At 35.3% G+C, this 22768-nt stretch overlaps 2 long non-coding RNA genes across 2 annotated transcripts in view; one reads left to right on the plus strand and one right to left on the minus strand.

The window, feature by feature from the left end:
• LOC125652389 (uncharacterized) overlaps positions 1 to 22768 on the minus strand; it is a 38581-nt gene that overhangs the window by 6791 nt on the left and 9022 nt on the right. Inside the window, exons 2-5 of the long non-coding RNA XR_007361556.2 lie at positions 15279 to 15303; positions 12573 to 12626; positions 7561 to 7638; positions 4167 to 4269 (exon numbers count right to left, since the gene is read on the minus strand). This is a non-coding gene — a long non-coding RNA (uncharacterized LOC125652389). The remainder of the gene's footprint in view (positions 1 to 4166; positions 4270 to 7560; positions 7639 to 12572; positions 12627 to 15278; positions 15304 to 22768) is intronic.
• Positions 4265 to 21964, plus strand: LOC130054617 (uncharacterized). Its single transcript, XR_008802938.1, has 2 exons — positions 4265 to 6912; positions 20503 to 21964. It is a non-coding gene; the product is annotated as an uncharacterized LOC130054617 (long non-coding RNA).

The raw sequence follows: 22768 nt of genomic DNA on the forward strand, positions 1-22768 counted from the left end.
AAGAAGTTATAGCCCGGACACGAATCCATTGTAAAAAAAAACCCTTTAATTTTGACCTTGAGGTCAAGGGTCAAGGTCATATAGAGGTCATGAAGGTACTTGGCACATTGTCTCATGGTGATCCACCTGTGTGCCAAATATGGTATGCCTAAGTCAAAGAACAAAGAAGTTATAGCCCGAACACGAATCTGCAGACGGACTGACAGACAGAGTGATTCCTATATACCCTATAGTCTATAGTTTATTACATTTTGTGTCGGTATTACATTTTGTGTTGCAACAAGCCCTTCTTATGAAATGAAATAACAATTGTGGATTTTATATCTATTATTTTTAACCAAGAAATATTTTCTCTTTTATATAAAGTGGTAGAATACAAAGCAAGAAATTCATAAACATTGAATATGAAAATTTCATCGTTTATATATTTCTAATCACAATGCTAATTTGTATAGATAGAATCACTTTTTGTGTTAGGTATGATGTATTTCTGGATAGAAAGTTTGAATTATGATAAGATGGACTAGTTTATTTATGCTGGGTGACCATTATTTTGAATTCTATTCCATATTCTATATGTATACATCACAGTAGCCATGTTCAGAGGGGATCTCTCATCCCTAAATAAAAGACAAAACAAAAATTCTTTATTGAAAGGTAAGTGAGAAGTAAATAACATATCAGCCAACCAGATAATTTTCTCTCTCTCTCTCTCTCTCTCTCTCTCTCTCTCTCTCTCTCTTTCCCTTCTCTCATCCCATACACTCGTGCAGTGTTGTATATGCAAATTATATAATTTACAAATCTGCAACACTCTGGCTACTATTACGGTATAAGGATTCATGCGCAATTCAGGGTAAATATTCTACTCTGATACTTTCCCTGATTGAAGATAGCTGATTGGCACAGACTAAGTGTGTCATGGTCTGTACAAGAGATGTGTAGGAATACAAATGGACTTTATATCGTTTTGTTTCGTGGATTATGCAAATAAAGGGAATTTTACTACTACTTTCAGTATTTTCGACAAGTGTACATGTACATCTGTGGTCCTTTACAGATATTACGAGTAGGCCCAGGTAAATAGCCGTTTGCAATCGATGCTTTTCATTGCAAGCATACATGTCATGTGCATAAGTTACAGTAGTATTTATGTATTTGCATTTTGCTTAAAGTGAGTATAAATGGTATAAAATTTCTCTGCGTTTTTTGTATAATTTTGACATGTGTACTGCAACTTAACGTACATTCATGTAAAGAAAAGCCATTCTAAATTCATGCATCCAAAGCTTTTAGAATGATTTACTACTGTACAATATTTTTATTGTAATTTTGAGCACTGCATTGTGTTCTAAAATGTGACTTCATTTAAACAATAAAATACTTTCTTTGTTGTTTCATCAGGTGATGAAGGTAGCTAGCATTGCAGAAAAAATTCATAACCCCCGTAAACGGGTTATGTAAAAAAAATTCTGCAATGATTGCTACCTTCATCACCCGATGAAACAACAAAGAAATACATTCTATTGTTTATATTTATATTTTTATGTATTGTTTTAAAATATAAACTAGATTTAAGTACTAAATGTTGTATGGATGACCCATTTGTTACATTAAACAGAACAGCCAATGCATCCTTTGACCTTGATGACGCTCTATATTTGGTAATGATTACACAGACAGGTGGTACTAAGTAACTGGATCCAACTAGTTTGCAACAAACATTCATTGTGAAAGTAATGTCAATTTCAATAGAAATATAGGAGAGAAAAATTAAGTGAATGTAAATATTTTTTTGTGATGTACATGTTACCTGTCAAGCTACCCGCACAGGTAAATCGGAAACACTGAAAGCATAGAAAACCCATCCCCTTATATACCATGTAAGCCCTGCTACATATAACAATAGAACATTCATCTAATATGGTGGATAAGCAGAGAATTGTGGCGGACACAGAATTCTACTATATTTATTAATTCATGTCAGCTTTAAAGTGACCTTCATCGCGTTGACCTATCAAATTAGTGTCTCTAAATTAAGGAAAACAGTATGCTTTTTGAGTTTTGTGTGCCAATTACTTACAACAACCTTTAACAATGAGGGGAAAGAATCAAAACGCATTGTGACAGTTACTAATAATTATGAAGAAAGGGTTTCTCCTGTTAAACATGTTCATCTACTGCACTGAAAATAACCTCATACACCTGCCAACATAAAACACACTACACATGTACTAACTGCTGATCTGTAGCTCTGGGAAATATTGGGATGGTCTATCCAAATATTTTTCCAGAGAGCTACCGATCTGCAACTACACATATACATGATAGTGATGGGACATCGGTTCACTTTCATAATCGATCATCGGTTAGAATCGGTTGTTGCTTCCAATGCGATTTTCCGATTATAATCGGATGTTACATTTTTACTATATAAAGCATAATCTTGCAGGTTTTTTTAAAAAAAAAATCTTCAATTATATATCAATTAGCTAATATCAATAACTCAATATGATGTTTTCTATGTTGTCTTGATGCTTTTGCACTTTCTATATAAGCACCTTATAGTTCATAATCACCTAAGCTTTGTGCTGGTTGGATAGTTGGATATATAACTAGCTCATAATTATGATGGATGCCATTGGAAGGTGAGATGCATATCCATATTGAATCTTACACGGAGATCAGAGACGGAAATTTAACTATATATTATTTAAAATTAAAACATAAAAAAGTACTAGTGCAGATTTGTTTTTTATTCAATACAAAGCATTACATTTCTTAAACAAATAGTTAACAGCTCTTTCTAGGAGAGAAATAGCAAGATAAACTAAACACCAGTATGATGTAAAACTCAGCATTTTAATCTAAATCTCTACTGTCTCTGGCTTAAGCATAATACCATTCAATCTCTCACCAAAATTTACTCATGTTTTTGCTCAAAAAAATAAACAAATCTACATTATCTGTACTCAGCCTACTTCTCTTTTTTGACATCAACCCACCAGCAAGAGAAAATACTCTCTCTGATGGCACACTACTAGCTTGAACACATAAAATCTTTTTTGCAAGAACTGCTATTCTGGGGGGAAACATTTCCTTTTTCTGCCACCACGCTAGAGCTGTGAGCCCTTTGTCATCTTCTTTCAGTGCCATCCCCAGGTAACGTCTGGTCTCTTCATAAGCCATATCATCTTGTGAAACTGCTTTCTCCTACGCACATTATATCACTAAGCCAGTCTTCTGTGTCTGCTGTTTATGTTCACTATCCAGATGTGCACGGAAATTTGTAGTATTTCCTGTAAAAAGAACTTATCAATTTACTAAGATAAAGGGAGTTATATTAAGAAAAAGATAAAATATACTAGGTATTTAATACTAGAATATAGCAAAGTACGTTCAAGAAAATTCAGAATTTAATATCAAGTTGCATATGATGCGATTGTAAGTAATGATAGTTATGGCACACTGAATAAATCAGCAATGTATGATAGAAAAAATATACATTTGAAACAAGAATATCGTGCACATGATTCTGGTGTGTTGCACTAAAAAAGCGCGCCACATATCAAAGTATGAAAAAATAAACTTACCAGTGTTGGTGTATTCCTTGTAGCATATACGGCACACATCTTTATTTAGATTTAGGTTCGTTTTACTTGGAGGTAAATTGATGTCTACCTTCCGAAATCCGAAATACTTCCATACTTCTGACTTCTTTTTCACGCCTGGGTGATCATATATTCCATTGTTTGACGCCATTTTTTCCCCCGGCACAGGTAAAACGATAACGGAAACGGTCTAATTCCGGAATGCGCTCTATGAGATGTGTGGATCCGATGATCGATTATGAAAAAAAACAATCGATCATCGGAATCGGTAGCTTTTTTTTGTCGTTAATCGATGTTTTCTGATTATCAGTACAACACTAATACATGACTCACAAAGCACAACTGACCTTAGAAAATTATTAGATCTTGTGCAGTGAACTATAATAGATTAAAACCTCTAAATCAAATTAGACTGATCATCTTAACCAAATTCAGGCAGTTTTAGTGTTGTACTGACAATGATTAGTCTTCTTCTGTCAGACCTATATTTTGCCAATGATTCTTAATTCAAATCATTTACAATAAATCTTTCTTATTTACATGCTTGCTTCTCACCACAACTGTCTGGCCACATCACTCTTTACTTTCCCAATGCTTTTCTGACTCCAGCCTTGATCTTATTCATCTTAGCATCAGTGTCAACATATCCATCCCCATTCTGTAGTAAAGCAAAAGGCCCACAGGGCTTATCAGTCACCTGAGTGTCAGTTTATGGTATCACTAGCCCTAAGGGCTACAAAAGCTATAAAAACTAAAGATTGTTTTTATGAAAAACAAATGTCTCCCCAGCTCCCCAAATTGGAAGTGCTCCAAATGAAACCTCCCCTTTAATGTACTGCATGGTATGGAGGAAAAAGCATGCGCAGGAACATATACATTATGAACTCCTATAAGCCACATTGGAAAAGTGTTCACAAACTATTTTACACCCTTCACCCCTCAGATACACTATAACTTTAAAGAAAACAATTGGATCCTCCTGTCCCTACAATTTGCACATCTGCAAATGGCATCGAAGTATTGTACAAAATTTCAAGTCTATCTGATAAGCCATATAGGAGAAGCGTTCACAAACTATTTTAACATCCTCCATCCCTCTTAGATCCACTATAACTTTTAGGAAAACAATTGGATCCTCCCGTCCCAAAAATATGCACATCTACAAATGACAATGAAGCATTGTACAAAGGTTCAAGTCTATCCGATAACCCATATAGGAGAAGTGTTCACAAACTATTTTACATCCTCCACCCCTCTTAGATCCACTATAACTTTAAGGAAAATAATTGGATCTTCCTGTCCCTACAATATGCACATCTACAAATGGCAATGAAGCACTGTACAAAATTGCAAGTTTATCTGATAACCCATATAGGAGTAGAAGTGTTCACAAACTATTTTATATCCTCCACCCCTCTTAGATCCACTATAACCTTTAGGAAAATAATTGGATCCTCCTGTCCCTAAAACATGCACATCTTCAAATGACAATGAAGCATTGTACAAAGTTTCAAGTCTATCCAATAACCCATATAAGAGGAGAAGAGTTCACAAGATTTTGTGACAGACAGAAGGACGGACGGACGTAAAGTACAAAAACAATATGTCTCCCCCAAAAGAGGGAATATATAATTTTCCTGTTCTGCATATCTATTAAAGGGGCATGGACATGATTTGAGCTGAAAATTTTCAAATTTCATCTTTCTATTTTTAATGTTTAGAATGCTTTAATTAAGGTATGTCTAATGGTCAGCAAAAATTTGAATGTCAGTTGTTGAGGTACACAGAGATACAGAGCTCACAATTCTTTATCATGTAAACAAGGCTCGTGCCATGTTTTTGTTTACATAACTTGTAAAAGTTTTGTTTAAGGAAGTTAGCTCCTGAGTTTTTTAGCACAACTGCGCAGGATGCTACAACAAAGTATTTACTGGTTCAATACTTATCTCATTGGTGCAAATATATTGCACATCTATTACTGAACCCTATCAAGTTGAGAAAAATTGTGTCAATTAAAATTTTGAAAGGGACTATATTTTGTGGTGGATGGATTCATTAATAAAAAAGTTCTAAATCTGCGTGATATTATAATTTCTGTATCATCTACTATATCTTCTATTTTTATACTCCTTTACGTGTATTTCAATTCATAATTTATGAAAAAAGTAGTTGAGACTTGGAGGTAGATCAAATGTTGTAATTTATTAATTTGGTTGATATATTTTTCCAAACAGAACACCAATTCTTAAACAAGAGACCAATGGGCCACATTGCTCACCTGAGTCACCTTGGGCCATATCTGAAGACTTTCCATATATATTTGCATATAAAACCTTAGTACCTATTGTGGCCCCAACCTACCCCTGCAGGCCATGATTTTTACAAACTTGAATCTGCACTATGTCACAAAGCTTTCATGTAAATGTGAACTTCTTTGGCCCAATGGTTCTTGAGAAGAAGATTTTTAAAGATTTTCCCTATATACATGTATTTGTATGTAAAACTTTGATCCCCCATTGTGGCCCAATCCTACCCCCGGGGGTCATGATTTGAACAACTTGAATCTGCACTTTGTCAGGAAGTTTTCATGTAAATCTCAGCTCTTCTCGTTCATTGGTTCTTGAGAAGATGATTTTTAAAAATTTCCCCATTATATTTCTATGTAAAACTTGGATCCCTAATGTGGCCCCATTCTACCCCTGGGGCCAGGATTTGAACAAACTTGAATCTGTACCATGTCAGGAAGCTTTCATGTAAATTTCAGCTCTTCTGGTTCAGTGGTTCTTGAGAAGAAGATTTTTAAAGATTTTCTCTATATATTTGCATGCAAAACTTTGATCCCCTATTGTGGCCCCAACCTACCCTCAGAGGCCATGATTTGAACAAAGTTGAATCTGCACTATGTCAGCAAGCTTTCATGTACATATGTAAATGTAAGCTCCTCTGGCTCGGTGGTTCTTGAGAAGAAGATTTTTAAATGACCCCACCTTCTATTACAATTTTGTGATTATCTCACCTTTGAAGGGGGTACAATCTAATTAAAATTAGATATTAGATTTGCTCGCGTACTCGCATATATGTTATGTATGCAAGTACGCGAGCGGATCTATCATCAAATTTTAATTAGATTGAAAGGGGCATGACCCTTCATTTGAACAAACTTGAAAGCCCTTCACCCAAGGATGCTTTTGGTCGAGTTTGGTTGAAAATGGCCCAGTGGTTCTGGAGAAGAAATGTAAAGAGTTTACAAGCAGACAGACGACGGACAACATGCGATCAGAAAAGCTCACTTTCAGCTCAGGTGAGCTAATTATATGTTTGTAAAATGTTTATGCTGGATATTTTGGAGTGATCTAAATGTAGGAAGAAGCTGATACAGGGCTTAAATAATTATTTAATATAAAACTCTAGGAGAAAACTAAATAGGCTATTTCTGCTGCCTAATTTCATTCATGTACTGAGTCTTTGGCAAATAGATATTGTTTAAATTGAACCTGGTCAAATGATGAACATTATGAAATATGTGTATATGTAGCTGCGCTCGCTCAAACGGTAGCACTGTCAACACATTATTTATGGTTATGATTTGAAAAGAAAACGATGTCCATGTACCATGTGCATTGCAAGGCATGTCCTACGATTGAAGGCAAAAGGGAATTAAAATCGGGATCTAGATGTTGATGAATAATGTCAATTAAAAATTTAAAAAGTTGGATTTGAAACATTTTATCATTATCAAAATATGGCGACTAAAATAAGCAACTGGCCACCAAGAAATTAAGGTTGGTGGCAAACTGCCCACTTAAGAATAAAAGTTATTTTGAGCCCTGTCTTATTTAACAGTTTCAAAGTGTCTACTAGAATAGTTTCATTTTATATCAAAAGTGTTAGGGAGAATTTAGAAAAATTAATGATTTATTGGCATCTCACACTGATATCATTACTTTACCTTTTTGGAATGAAGAAGTTCACCATCGACAATCTGGACCTCCAACCAGCCAGTGGTGTTAGGAGTTCCCTCCCCTGTCTTACAACACAAAAATGATATATTGTATGAGGTTTCACATCATAGCATGAACTTTAACTTATACTAATACAATAACAATAAGAGGCCCACAGGCCTTATAGGTCACCTGAGTACTGGTGAAAAAGTATCGCTACTCCCAAGGGCTATGAAATCTAGAAAAAATATCCTGTTCTAAATATCTAAGCTAAATTCTAATGTTCAGCAACAGTATAAAACAAGATGTGTTCTAAAACCTCAATGATCTCAAAAGTGCATACACTTATGAAAGGCTTTACATAATATAATAAATATATTAACATTTTAACATTAAAAGATATGACCTAGGCCAATTGAACTTAATTGATATATTATTATCCCCGCCCACCCCTCAAAGATTGGCCCGCCCGGATTTTTTTTATTTTGCGGAACTTGTGATTTCTGGAAAATTTTCCATGTCCAACTCTGGTATTTACACTTCTTGTTGCATTTCCGGTATGGCAACATGAAGCCATGATCATTTCTCAAGTTCTTATGGGCATAAATGAATGGAATGGATTAATGTTCTTCATACCTTGAAGAAGTTTGGTATCTTTCTGTGTTTGAAATTAAAATTTAACCTGAAATTCGTCTGTGAAATAAGCATATATTAATACCCATCTGGCATTAAATGATGCACTTCTGTTGACAAAAACTCGTTTGTCATTAACAGTGTGATTAATATGTTTCTCAGAAAATGAAAATGAAATCCTCCCACCCGTCCCAAACTTTTTGTTGACCCTGGATGATAATCTACTAATTAAGTTGAATTGGCCTAATTTGGACCCATCCCTGGGTTGTGAAATTCACATTTTATTGTACATCCTTTTCTGCTATTCCTAAGAATGCATTTAGATTTTATACAGTTTTGTGTGAACTTTTATATACGATGGCTTTTCAATATGTAATGTGTATTGTACCACAGCGCGATAACGCTTTGCACGATTTTGTGGATGATCATAGTCTTTGAATAGCTCTATTCAATATCTTTCCAATGGTACAGACCCTGAAACGTGCTACTACACCAGTTGCACGGTACGGTTCGGTACGCTTTATGAACGGTACGGTTCGTTTTCTGAACGGTACGGTTCGTTTCTTGCACGGTACGGTACGCTTCTTGAACGGTACGGTTCGCTTCTTGCACGGTACGGTTTGCTAAAAATAGCTGCACGCTTTGTGAACGGTTTGCACGTTTTATTAATGAGGTGGGCGTGGCCTGAACGCTTTGACTTCGTATAAATTGTACGTTTCGATAGTTTGTTTTCACTCGATCGGTCTTATTCGGCTCTTTGATTATCGGCTGCAGGATTTGTGGTTGTGTTAGAATGTGCACATGGGGAAATGAGACGTTATTTTTGATTGCTTCGATGGAATAATTCCATATTGATAACGTACATAAAAGTTATGAATAAAAGTTTTTAGAATTTGCTTAAGTCTAAGTCTTAATGGTTGTTATTACGTTTCAATTTGTTTTTCATTTCTCATCAGACATTTATTAATTTACAATTTTATAAAAAGCTGTTACATGAACTGCTCCCCGACATGGGCGTGCGTAAGTGTAAAAACAAAGCGTATTAAGTTTCCGGATATAAATTACAGTGCCTAAATTGGAAAAGTTTTTAAGAAGAAGTGACTTTTGTTTTGAATACATTAAAGTCGCAAATGACACAATGATTATTTTCTGCACTTCACATTTATTGTGATTTATCATCGGCATTATGAAAGATCCAGGATATCTGCACGTGAAGTTTGTACGTCCTTTTTTGTCAGCATTCAGTCATTCATAATTAATAATGTTAGATATCTGTTGCATTTGTCTTTGAATCAAATAAAATGATGATAATACATATATATTCCTATCCTTTATCACGCGAAGTCCGATTTTCATTTCCCTGACTTTATTTTTCATCACTGAAAATTGAATTAAAAAAAATTAACAGAAAAGTAAGGCAAGTGTATAGTTTGCAATAAAAATGTTTCATATACCTTTTCTATATATTGTTGAAATACTTGAAAATGCTGAAATGAATAATTTTTTGCGGCCGATTTGATGCTTTGCATCAATTTAACTTGTTTACATTCTTTTACACATGTATGTATCTATTTATTTCTCTGTCGATGTAATTAAAAATTGTTTATTAGTGTATATAATAAATCCGCCAATCTACATCTATCTATATGGGTCGTTATCAATGTAGAAGAGAAAAAGATATGTCAAAATTATTGCTAATAAAGTAATGAAAATATTACAGTGTAGAACGTGACAATTTTTCTAATCGGTCTAGAAATTTCTCATATGATTCAGACACTGTACGTAGGAAAGTACATATTGAATACATTAACGCTACAAATATCAATTTCATCTTCTTACGGCAAGCCCTGTGCCATACGTGTAGTAGCATTATCAGGGACGTCGACGTCCCTGATTATATGAAGAAATTAAATAGGCTACTTGTAAGTACTATTACAGTATTGTAGTTAACTTCACCCTTGAATTTAAAAGAATTGATTGAAACAGAAATTCCGTTAAAACAACGAAATGCCCCTTGGTTCACTCTTTAAAAGTCTGCAAGTGAAATATACATCCACAGTACACAGGACTGGCTGCAGAAGCATGCATGCAAAATCCGTGCAGTGATCTGACGTCTATTTCTGTTAACAGTTCACAGTATAAAACGAATTTTTATGCATAATCAGGGCCGTAAATTACATGGAGGCGGAGGAGTCAGCTGCCTCCTCCAACCTTTGAGCCAAAAAAAATTAAAATTTAAAGTTCATTAGAATTTATGTTGTTTCCAATAACTAAGAACATGATACCTCCCTTAAAAAGCATTCCAAATCTTTCTTTTAGAATGAGTTAGTCAAGTAACATCTTAGAAGGCCCTAGAATCAAGGATTTTGCACGAAACGTGTTCAGTGTGCACAAAATGTGCTCAGCGTCTGGGCGGCCCCCAGACCCCCGCCTAATTTCCTGCCTCCTCCAAACTGAAGGTTAATTTACGGCCCTGATAATTCAGTCAAAACTTGGGTACTTGTTGATAACATACATACACATATATGCACTGAAACAATGTGACATTTACGGAAAGTAATTTAAAAAAAAAAAAGAATATCAAAGATGTTTTAAGCATCTCGGTGATTTTCACAGTTGATAACCCAGCTTCGTGATGTTTGAGGATAATGCTTCGAATAGCCAGCGATAGTCTACGACCTCCTTTCCCATCGGGCGCCATTGTGAAAATAATATACTGTGGCTGAAAAAGTGAGTCACGTGACAGAAATTGCACGCTTTCTGCACGGTACGGTACGCTTTTGGGCTTTTGGGGGCGGGGTTTGCATAATATTATCCTGCACGCTTTCTGAACGGTACGGTTCGTTTCTTGAACGGTACGGTTCGTTTCTTGCACGGTACGGTACGCTTCTTGAACGGTACGGTTCGTTTTTTGCACGGTACGGTACGTTTCTTGAACGGTACGGTTCATTTCTTGCACGGAACGGTTCGGTTCGTTTTTAAGGTGTAGTAGCACGTTTCAGGGTCTGTATAAACACAAGCCTTCAATTCAGCTCAAAACAAGAGGTACTGTGAGCAATGCTCACTAAGAATACCCCCCGCTTACCCCAATCTCCCAAAGGGTGTTGGTAATAGGTAAAACTTCAGTATTATGATCCAAAAGGTATCTAGGAACACAGCATCTCCATGTGATGAAAAAAGCCGTTAAAGAAATTAAATGGAAACCATATTGCTACTTTGATGTCCAGTGCGCATGACCTTTGACCTTTTGACCCCAAAATCAATAGGGAACATCTTCATCCCATGGGTAGTCCATATGTAAGATATGGTGACTGTAGGTGGAAAGGATAACGCTTTAGAGCCCGGAAACCATATTGCTACTTCGATGTCCAGTGCGCTTGACCTTTGACCTTTTGACCCCAAAATCGATAAGGAACATCTTCATCCCATGGGTAGTCCATATGTATGATATGGTGACTGTAGGTGGAAAGGATAACGCTTTAGAGCCCGGAAACCATATTCCTACTTCGATGTCCAGTGCGCGTGACCTTTGACCTTTTGACCCCAAAATCGATAGGGAACATCTTCATCCCATGGGTAGTCCATATGTAAGATATGGTGACTGTACGTGGAAAGGATAACGCTTTAGAGCCCGGAAACCATATTGCTACTTCGATGTCCAGTGCGCTTGACCTTTGGACCCCAAAATCGATAGGGAACATCTTCATCCCATGGGTAGTCCATATATATGATATGGTGACGGTAGGTGGAAAGGATAATGCTTTAGAGCCCGGAAACCATTGCGTCTACAGACGGACAACCCGATTCCAGTATACCCCCCCCCCCCCCCCAAACTTGTTGCGGGGGGTATAAAAAGTTTTAAATTTATAGTAATTTCAAAAGAGCCAATCGTTGACCACTGTTGTAAATATGGTTGGGAAATGGTTTGAGAATATTGAAGAAATTAGAGCTTATATAAACTCGGTCATTCGGTAATGCAGATTTTTACTGAATTGGGGGAAGTTTATGGGTCTGATAAGGTATCTTATGAGACAGTTTGTAGATGGAGAAAGAAATTTCTGACAGGCACAGAGTCCGTCAAAGATGCAGCAAAATCTGGCCGACCTGTGACTGTAACAGGCAAGGCAAAAGTCAGGGAAATAATTGGAAATTATGACAGATGCAAGATTCGTGATATTGCCAAAGCTGTTGGCATATCGCTATCTCGGGTGCATTTCATTTTGAAACGTATTTTGAAAGTACGAAAGATTTCTGCCAGATGGATACCACATATACTGACAGATGACCAAAAATGGGTACGAGTCCAAACTGCTAAGCAATTGCTCAAAATGTTTCCCAGATTCATCTTTTTTACATTGAATAAATAATGGAAATAGTTAATACTTACTATATCTAACTCATTGGGAAATTCCATCTCAAGTTCCGCTTTAATTTTGCGAAACTACAATAGAAAATTACATGCATATTTAATCAACAATAAGGCAAATGACAAAAATTAAATGCATACATTGTATATATCATAATACATGTATGTTAAAAAATATCTGCAGTTAAACAGCTAAAGATTAAAACTTATTTTGCTACCACACACATGTAACATGTGTCAAATGAACAAGTTAACTTCCCACCTGCAACTGAACACTTCTACAGTTATTGATATCATTGTACGAAAATTTACTATTTGGTACTCAAAACAACATAGAAGACATTACTGCAGTTGAAATTTGTGAAATATAGCTTTATTCACTCCTTGAAGGAGGAGGTAGTATTTATTGCATGATTATTTTAATTCTGTCAAGAATATTTTATTCATATCAAAACGTCACCAGCTGTAGGTGAAGTACCACAAATTTGGACCTATGCTTAGGATTCAGGGCACCTATTCACAAAATATCTTACGACTAAGATCAAAATTTACAAACACGATAATTTCCTTATTTTTCATTTCTTGTAGACTTTCTTAATTGATATGTAAAGTACATCCATGGTTTATAAAAGTTGAATACATACTTGTGACCTTGGGATCGGTATTTGATTATCAGACAGAATTATTTTTTTCATCTTAGTCGCAAGATATTTTGTGAATATGGGCCCAGGGCTGTAGCAGTGAGGGTTCTTTATCGTGCCAACACCTGTCTTAGGTTTGATGCATGAACAGTGCTTGAACTCACGACCTCCCGGTTACGAAGCGAATGCTCTATCACTGAGCTACAGTGACCGGTGGAGTGGTCCATAGTAACTTTAAATGTAACAATAACTTATAATTATTATAATACATGTATGTGTGTGTGTGTGTGTATATATATATATATATATATTGTTATTATTAATCAATCTTGCAAAAACCCCTAATTTTGGTTCCAAATGAATTTGCTGTTAAACTGGAAAGCGATATTCGTTGACATTAACATTTCAATTATTGTGTGCATCAATTCCGCAGAATGAATGTTATCAATAATAATAATTCAATTAATGCTCGCATTACATAATGCAGATCGAGTTGGAGATATCATTAATTATTTGAAGAGATCTTTGATTGAATTGTTGCATGCATGAAATGAATTGATAATATCTTCAAATAATTAAAGATATCTTCAAATATTTGAGTTTGTTAATTTGGCGCTCTATAGAAAACTGTTTTAAGTGGATTCAGGTGCTTTCTGACTAAAGACATCATACCAGCTCTTGCCACAAAAGAATCTCACCATAATCCCACTTGAATATGTTGCAGAAAAATAAAGATCAGGTGGGTCACATAAATTTCTTCTTCGGATTTATTTTCTTAAAGGGAATTTTCTCCTCGAGAAAAAGGGGAAATTAAAAAATTTGTCAGTTTTAAAGGAATTTTATCATCCCCTAATAGTATGTCATTTCTGAACTGTTTGGTGATAAAATTGACAATTAAGAATCAGTCACTGGTTATTCATGTGAAATTTAGCCATCTCATGTAAATAAACTCATGATTATTTTACTACAATGTACGTACCATATTAACCAATTTTGGAAATTCTAACTAAGATATTTGAATCATTCTCAATTTTTTATGTTTCATGGTAGCAATGAAAACAGGTCTTTTATTCTCATATGTTTTATTATATTATAGGGGATATTATATGTACAATTAGTAAAAATATATATATACATCATATATATGTAATTGCATATGCGAGAAAAATGTATACATACATGAGTAATTCAACCAGTCATATCAATAAATTTACATTTAATTAATTGAATGTAGTCCTTTGATCAAATAATCAACAAAGAAGGATCCATATGATAATACATGTATTGGTAAAAGACAAAACAAGATCGAGGCCCAAGGGCCACATCGCTCAACTGAGATTTTCCCTATATATTTGTAAGCAAAACTTTTATCCCCCCCCCTTGTCACCCCATCCTACCCCCAGGGGCCATGCTTTGAACAAACTTGAATCTGCTCTATGTCAGGAAGCTTTCATGTAAATCTAAGCTTTTCTGGCTCAGTGGTTCTTGAGAAGAAAATTTTAAAAGATTTTTCCTTTACATTTGTATGTAAAACTTTGATCCCCTATTGTGGTCCCATCATACCCCCAGAGACCATGATTTGAACAAACTTGAATCTGCACTATGCCAGAAAGCTTTCATGCAAATTTCAGCTTTTCTAGCCCAGTGGTTCTTGAGAACAAGATTTTTAAATGACTCCACCCTATTTTTGTGATTATCTCCCCTTTGAAAGGAACATGGCCCTTCATTTGAACAAACTTGAAAGCCCTTCACCCAAGGATGCTTTTGGCCATGTTTGGTTGAAATTGGCCCAGTGGTTCATGAGAAGAAGATGAAAATGTGAAAAGTTTACAGACAGACGGACAGACAGGCAGACGGACGCCGGACAAAATGTGATCAGAAAAGCTCACTTGAGCCTTCGGCTCAGGTGAGCTAAGAACATTGGAAATGAAAATATATAATAATACATGTATATGTATTGGCATAGAGGACTGATAGTGCTTATTTGTGATCGTGCCCAAACATCTAACATTGCGCTTAATTTTGAATACTAGTATGCTAAAATAAATATGGTACACACACAGTAAGAGACATGGGCAATGCTTACCTTGGGGGCATATCCTCATGCACCACTGAAAACAAAACATTCTATTTAGTACAATTATAAACAAAAATACAGCTTTTATTCCTCTTTTTAGATTAAGCACAATTTTGCTCATAACTACTCAATCATTTTCATACCATGCAACAAAATATATTATCTGATATGGATTTTCATTCTAGTCTTGAACATTTTACTTGACCTTAGATATTTTATTACATTGAAAACTGCATGCCTCATCTGACACCTGTGTAGTCCATTTCACTGAGCATTCTAACCCTTTTTTCATTCTCAAATTCGCGTTTACTTTGATTTTAACACTGTTTATTCTGACAAACTGTGTATTCTGACATTTGTCTCCTAGTGCATGATGGATTAGACAGGTTTCAGTGTATTTTTTTGCACACAATATGGCACTTTCAATAAAAACTTTCTCACCATTCACTATGTCCTTTGACTATTTTAAAAATTCAAAAATCAATTGGAAACCAGATAATAACAAGAGACCCACAGGCCTTAACGGGTCACCTGAGTAGTAGTGAAAAAGTATTACTACTCCCAAGAGGCTATGAAATCTAGAATACATTTCCTGTTCTGAATATCTAAGCTAAACTCTAATGTTCAGCAACAGTATAAAACAAGATGTGTTCTTAAAACTTCACTGCCCTCAAAAGTGCATACACTGATGAAAGGCTTTACATAATATAATAGGTATATTAATATTAAAACATCCAAAATATACGACTAATTTGGACCCATCCTATAGAGTCAAATCCCTGGGTTGTGAAATTTTTTGTACATCCTTTTCTGCTATTCCTAAGTATGCATTTAGATTTTATACAGTATCATCAAACTTACACATAAATACTATTTACTAAGTTTGGCCCCATTCTGGGGTCAAAACCCCTACTCTGGGGATCATCAAATTTACAATTTTGGTAAAAGACTACCTGCTCTTTCTAAATATCCATTTAGTTTCAATTTAGTATCAATAGCATTAACGAAGATGTTATTTTTAAAGTGTTTTATATAACAAGTTTGGCCCCACCCTGGGGTCAGAACCCCTACCCTGGGGATCATGAAATTTACAATTTTGGTAGAAGCCTTCCTGCTCTACATCACCATGTATTTAGTTTTTCTTACACATGTGCGGTTCTTGAGAGAAGAAGATTTTTGAAATTTGGTCAATTTTGGGCAGTTCTTGCCTCTCCCCTTGGGATCCAGGGGTGCTGGAGTCCTGAAATTTACAATTTATGTCCCCCTTGTCCCAAAGATGCTTCATACCAAATTTGAAAAGAATTGGCCTGGTAGTTATCAAGAAGTTAAAAAATTTTCAATTGTTAAAGGGAAAGGCAATCCAAAAGATTTTTATATGATAAATGATCGGATTAATCATATGATAACGATTTGTCATACAATTCTGTTGATATATGGCCTTGATAAGCTTCAGTACTAATTTGAAAACGTCAAAAATTGAAATTCCCGCACTCTATAGAGGCTGCCATGATGTGTAATTCTTTTGTATTCAAGACCACAAAAATCAATAAGTTTGACGTCACACCGTCTGTTCCGGTTTTGATGAGATTCTAAGATCATCCACACAGGTGCTTGGGTTCAGCCCCCCCCCCCCCTTCCGAATAAGCTACATGAGTTGATTTAATTATTTTTTCTTGAAAATATTTCTAGTGCATGTCAACAACATCTTGCATACCCATAAAGTCCAAAATTATTCAAAATAAGCCCTTTAAAAAAAAATACCCTCACTGGTTATTATAACAGAACTTAAAACAACCAGTGAGGTTTTTTTTTTTAAAGGGCTTATTTTGAATTACATGTATTTTGGACTTTATGGGTATGCAAGACATTGACATGCATTAAAAATATTTTCAACAAAAAAATTAATTTTAAATTAACTCATGTAGATTATTCGGAAGGGGGGTCCTGAACCCAAACACCTGTGAGATCATCAAAGATGTGCATGTTGTAGATCTTTACAAATAAATAGGTTGATGCCTTCCTGGCAAGCAGTTAATTACACTAATGTAAAGGGGAGATGTGAAAAAAGGTTGTTGTTGTTTTTCGAAATTCCCGAGTCATCCCGACCCAACCAAGTCATTTGAAAAGAAAAGACTACGTAAACTGTGGCTCCATCATTTGCGTAATGACAAGTTGAGGTTCGAGACATTTGTATGAAGAACGTTTACAGTCTGCCTTGTCTGTGGCTCGATTGAACGTCTTCTTTTCTCAATTTCTTCTTGCGAAAGAACGGGCTCAAATCTATACGGCTCCAAACTTAACTGTTCATGACTTAATGTTTACAGTGCTGCTGCTGAAATAAACCGGAATAGACGGTGTGACGTCATAAATTAAACTTCAATGGCCACTCCCTAAGCGGCGGGTAATTTAAAATACATTAATATTGATTTAATTGTTCAGCAGGGGTTTTTGTTGTTAAAGACTGTCAATTACGATATCAGTAAGTAAAATACTTTATTCATAAAAGCAAATATGTGGTTAGGGTTGCCTTACCCTTTAATGGATGACACACGTCGACAAACGACAACCAATTGCAATAGGTGACCTAACAAAATGCAAATGTCATAGAAATTTTAACAAAGGATATCAAAATCCTCTACATGTCCTTGCAAGAACTACCTGCCATAAAAGCAGAGAACACTGACACAATTTTTTGGCGGTCAGAAAGTTTTTGACTGAAAACAAAAAACTGAGTCAGTTCTCTGCTTCTGTTGCATATATAACTATACCACCTTAGTATACATTTGTTCCTGAGAAATTCTTCAAAATCTTGATATAAGTTAAAAGACAATTCGTTACTGATAAAGGTGTTACTTGTTTCAATTTTCCCTTGTGGTGACTTTTGTCACCATTTTTCCATGTCAATGTCACATGATTTGCCATTGTGACTGAGATTATAGGTTAAATGCAGCATCCATTAAACACCGAGTATACTCCAACATGTGGGGTGTAGTCTATGTTGTGACCAAGGTGTAGGCTACTGAAGTGGAAAAATAGATGGTTGGGGCTCGTTTTTGCGTAATATCTTAATTTATGAATATATTTTGCAGAAAAGCATATAGTTACGGAAGAATGCATTAATTCAGGAATATATGGAAACAAATATATCCATCCAATCAGTACGCTTAATAAAAATATTGAATGACATTACGCACTCATAAAAGAAATCTGGTAGCATACACCCTGTGCAGACACTTCGGCACAAAAGTTGGATAATTTAGCCCAGATGTTTTGGCCCAAGAAATTGGACACTTCGGCCCAAATCTTTGAGACAATTCAGCCCAAAAACAGTTTAATTAAAGACTCAAATGAAATGAAATTTTTTGGTCTAGTTTTATGATATGAATACCTATTGACAGGTATCAACGAAAATTCTTTAATTGAATTAGCGTGTGCGTGACTGCACGTGCATCGAAAGTTTTGACATCTAAATTCAAGCATAGGTCCATAAAATTATTAGATTTAAATGAATTGTTTTGCAATTTTGATTACAGACATATTTTGGGACTCGATCTCTACTCATTGATGTTGTCAAAATCACTTCCCCACATGTTCATGCGCTACATTCCGATTGGACAAATTTGAAATCACCATAACTATCTTATAAAAGCAGCAATCAATCTGAAATTCAAACAGTAAATTTATCTTTCAAATGTTTATTGAATAGCATCAACAAAATTGCTGTGTCATACTCACATGCACGTGGATGCACATGCTTTGATTTTTGTCTTCGTAGTTTTGAGCTGCAGCTGTTAATTTATCGTTTTTCATTAAACTGTTGTGAAACTTATCTTGTAGTCATATACATGTCAAATTACTCACATGCACGTACGTGCACAGAATGTCTATAACTAATTTGTTTTAGCATGAAATGGACTGAACGTTATAAAACAGTTTATATATTGAGATGCTTCACAGATTGATATGGTCAAAACCACTTGTACTGAGACAAATGACACCACTTGCTAATTGGGGGAATGTCTGGGGAACATCTGTAACGGCCTCCATTACAATTAGTACTAGTTGATAAATGCATTCAAGATATTTCGACTCAATACTTCTACGGAAATAACATTCTGATTATTATCTGGAAGATTGTTAAATTTCGCCTGATATGTAAAATATTTTGTTATATACACATTTATGTTAAAATTTAGATCTATATTTACTGATTTTAATAAATTGCAGATATTTGTGTCGATATCCGGGGGTGGGGGAGGGGGTGGTTTGACGGGACGAATTATTATATTTTCAGCATGGTTTAGGTCTTATGATTTATTCCCTGGTACGTCAAGGTCAGATTAATTATTCGTTTGCGTCAACTCCAAGCCTTCTTTTTATAGTCTGGTCTGATTTACATATTTAAAAAACTTTTAACGGCAAAGAAGAACAAGAGTACCGCAAACGGTACAATACACGCCTGTCAGACAGTGAAATTCAACCTGGAAGCATATTGTGCACTCTGAATTGATACAACACACATTCTGAATAGGAAAGCCTTAAAGTGGGTCATCAGGTGCACCAATCCATCTGAACTGATTGTGTATTAAATTTTCACTGAGATTGAGGTTGTGACAAAATGTTGGTGCAATATCTATTTATGAGGATAAAAAGTCTTAGGAAACCATTTGATCTACTTTTAGCCCTAAAGTAGGTCATGGTGCACCAATTAAGTTGAAATGTGAACTAATTATGTATTCTCTGAAAGAGGGGTTGTGACTAAATTTCAGAGCAATACCTGACCATACCAAAAAAAATCTGGAAAACTGTTTGACCTCTCTACCCCTAAAGTACTGTAGGTCGTAGTGCGCCAATCCAGCTGAAATGTTAACTGCACTTGTCTTCCTCCGAGAGGAAGCCTTTGAATAAATATCAGGGCAATATCTGTATCCGTAATGAAAAAAAACTCAGAAAACTGTCTGACCTATTTTAGTCCAAAAGTAGGTCATGGATGGACCAATCCAGCTGAAATGCAAACTGAACTTGTATTCCTCTGAGAGAAAGCCTTTGACTAAATATTAGAGCAATATCTGCATGACATAATGAAAAAAAGCCTGGAAAACCGTTTGACCTATTTTTCAAAAATGTAGGTCAATGATGAACCAATCCAGCTGAAATGCAAACTGAACTTGTATTCCTCTGAGAGGAAACCTTTAATTAAATATCAGGGCAATAGCTTCCTTCTGCTACTTAGGTGACATGCTGTCTGCGGCTGGAGGATGTGTACTCTCAACGATCACTCGTGTGAAGACGGCCTGGAATAAATTCAGGGAACTACTGCCTGTCCTCTCTTCCCGTCACCTTTCCTACAAGACCCATGGCAGGTTGTACAGTACATATGTGCACAGTGCGATGCTGTATGCAAGTGAGACATGGCCCTTGCCAAAACCAGACCTCCTTCGCCTACGACGAAATGACAGAGCCATGGTCAGACAGATTTGCAGGGTAAAGCCAGAAGACATGGTTAGTGTCAGATCAAGCGAGCTACTGGCACGACTTGGGATCGATGACCTTGACTCTATCCTGCGGGAGAAGAGGCTATGCTGGTTTGGGCATGTTGCTAGATCCAGTGGGGCAATCAATAATGTCTTCAATATGAAAAAAGAGGGAGGACGACAACCAGGGAGACCAAAGATGACCCGGAAAGCACAGCTAGAATAAAGTGCACCGCCACGGCACATGATACGCCCGTCACATATTGTTAACATGAACATATCACCATGAAGAGATAGGTATGAATGGAGCCAAATGTCAACCTTCCTTTAAGAATCTTACTCACTTTATGGCCTCATGTGACATTGCTTCAAATATTGATAATGTAAGCTTAATGATTTTTAAAAGGATATAAAAATATTTTCCCAAATGTTTTCAATGAAATGATTAAAGTGCAAGATAGCCCTTTATCCAAGCAAACAACTTACAATAAAAATATAGACTGGCCATCAAGAACAAATTTGAAAGAATACCAATATATCAACAGTTATTAACGTAGTTCCACACTCCTGTGACGTCATAAGATTTTGCAAAGTCAATAATTTAATGACTGGAACATAAATTTTGTTGGAGTCTTTTTCAGTAGTTATTGTAAAAAATCTTGTTAGCCATAAAATATTTCAAACGTCTTAGTTATATTTGAATAGTCAATGATGTGTTTCAAAATGTTGAATCCAAGGACAATAACTCTGTTTACATTAAATTATTTATCAAGTCCAGTATGCAATAGATTTCCTATATTTTTCACAAACATTTTACCAAGGTGACAAGGAATTATTATCTGTGTCTTTTCATGAAATTACATAGAATTTTAATCCATGAGTGGTTTTGAATAGCTCAGCTGAATGGTGCCAGACTTAGGTTTTTTATGGGGGTATACATACTCTGGAAGCTATAGATTTGAAATTATTAAGGAAAGGTATGGATTTTTTCCCATAAATAAATATAACATATGTACATCTACTAATAAAAACAGAAAAAATGATATGTAAACCATGCTATAAGGAAATTATGTCCATATTTGTTTGTTTTTTAACATTTTGGAGAATTTGGCTAATTCAATAATTTTGCACTTATTGTACTAAAACTTGATGAACAGATTGAAAATGACATGTGTTTTAGTTATTGACATGTTTCCTGATAAATAAATGCAATTTAAATTATTTCTTTTGTTTTTATTTTAAAATAACAACAGATAATTGTTTCCAATGAATTTCATAAAAATCTACATAGGGGTGCATTACTTCAGTAGTGTCTGTAATGAAAATTAATATGGAAATCCTTAACTATTTTGCCTTTTCTCATTACTCTGAATGTTAATTTATTGATTCCAAACAAAAAAATGCTACCTAAACCCCAAAAATCCAGGACTAAGGACCCACCTTAAGAGGCTTAATTAATAAACTTCCTCTGCCCAATTCCTTAGAGATGTAGATAACACCTGGTTCATCAGAGATGCTCTACCAGAAATGATTAAGACAGTCTCCTTACACTAAACTCATTAATTAATCTTATCAAAATGCTCTTTGCATGCTACTCCCATGGGACAAGTGGAATTTCTCTTGTTATTGTTAGAAACAAAAGAAACATTATATATACTAAAAAAAGCTGCACAGTATATCATAAAAAATATGTGTTTTTTTAATGCAACATTTTTGAATAAGCAACAGTATAGATTGTACCCATTAAAACATTTTTTTTTATATCACCTTAATTAAATGTCACAGTGACCTTAAAGTAGGATGCGACACACCTTCTACCTAAGATGCATTAGTTGACCAATTTTGGTGATTCTAGGTCTAATAGTTTTCAAGTTATGAGCCGGACAAGTTTTTGCCATATATGGCCATATCTTCTTAATAAAAAGTCACAGTGACCTGGTTTTAATGTGCGACACACCTTCTACCCAAGATGTATCTACAGACAAAGTTTAATGATTCTAGGCCTTGTAGTATTTAAGTTACGGG

Source organism: Ostrea edulis, chromosome 5, assembly GCF_947568905.1.
Source record: "Ostrea edulis chromosome 5, xbOstEdul1.1, whole genome shotgun sequence".
Taxonomy (NCBI): Eukaryota; Metazoa; Mollusca; class Bivalvia; order Ostreida; family Ostreidae; genus Ostrea; species Ostrea edulis.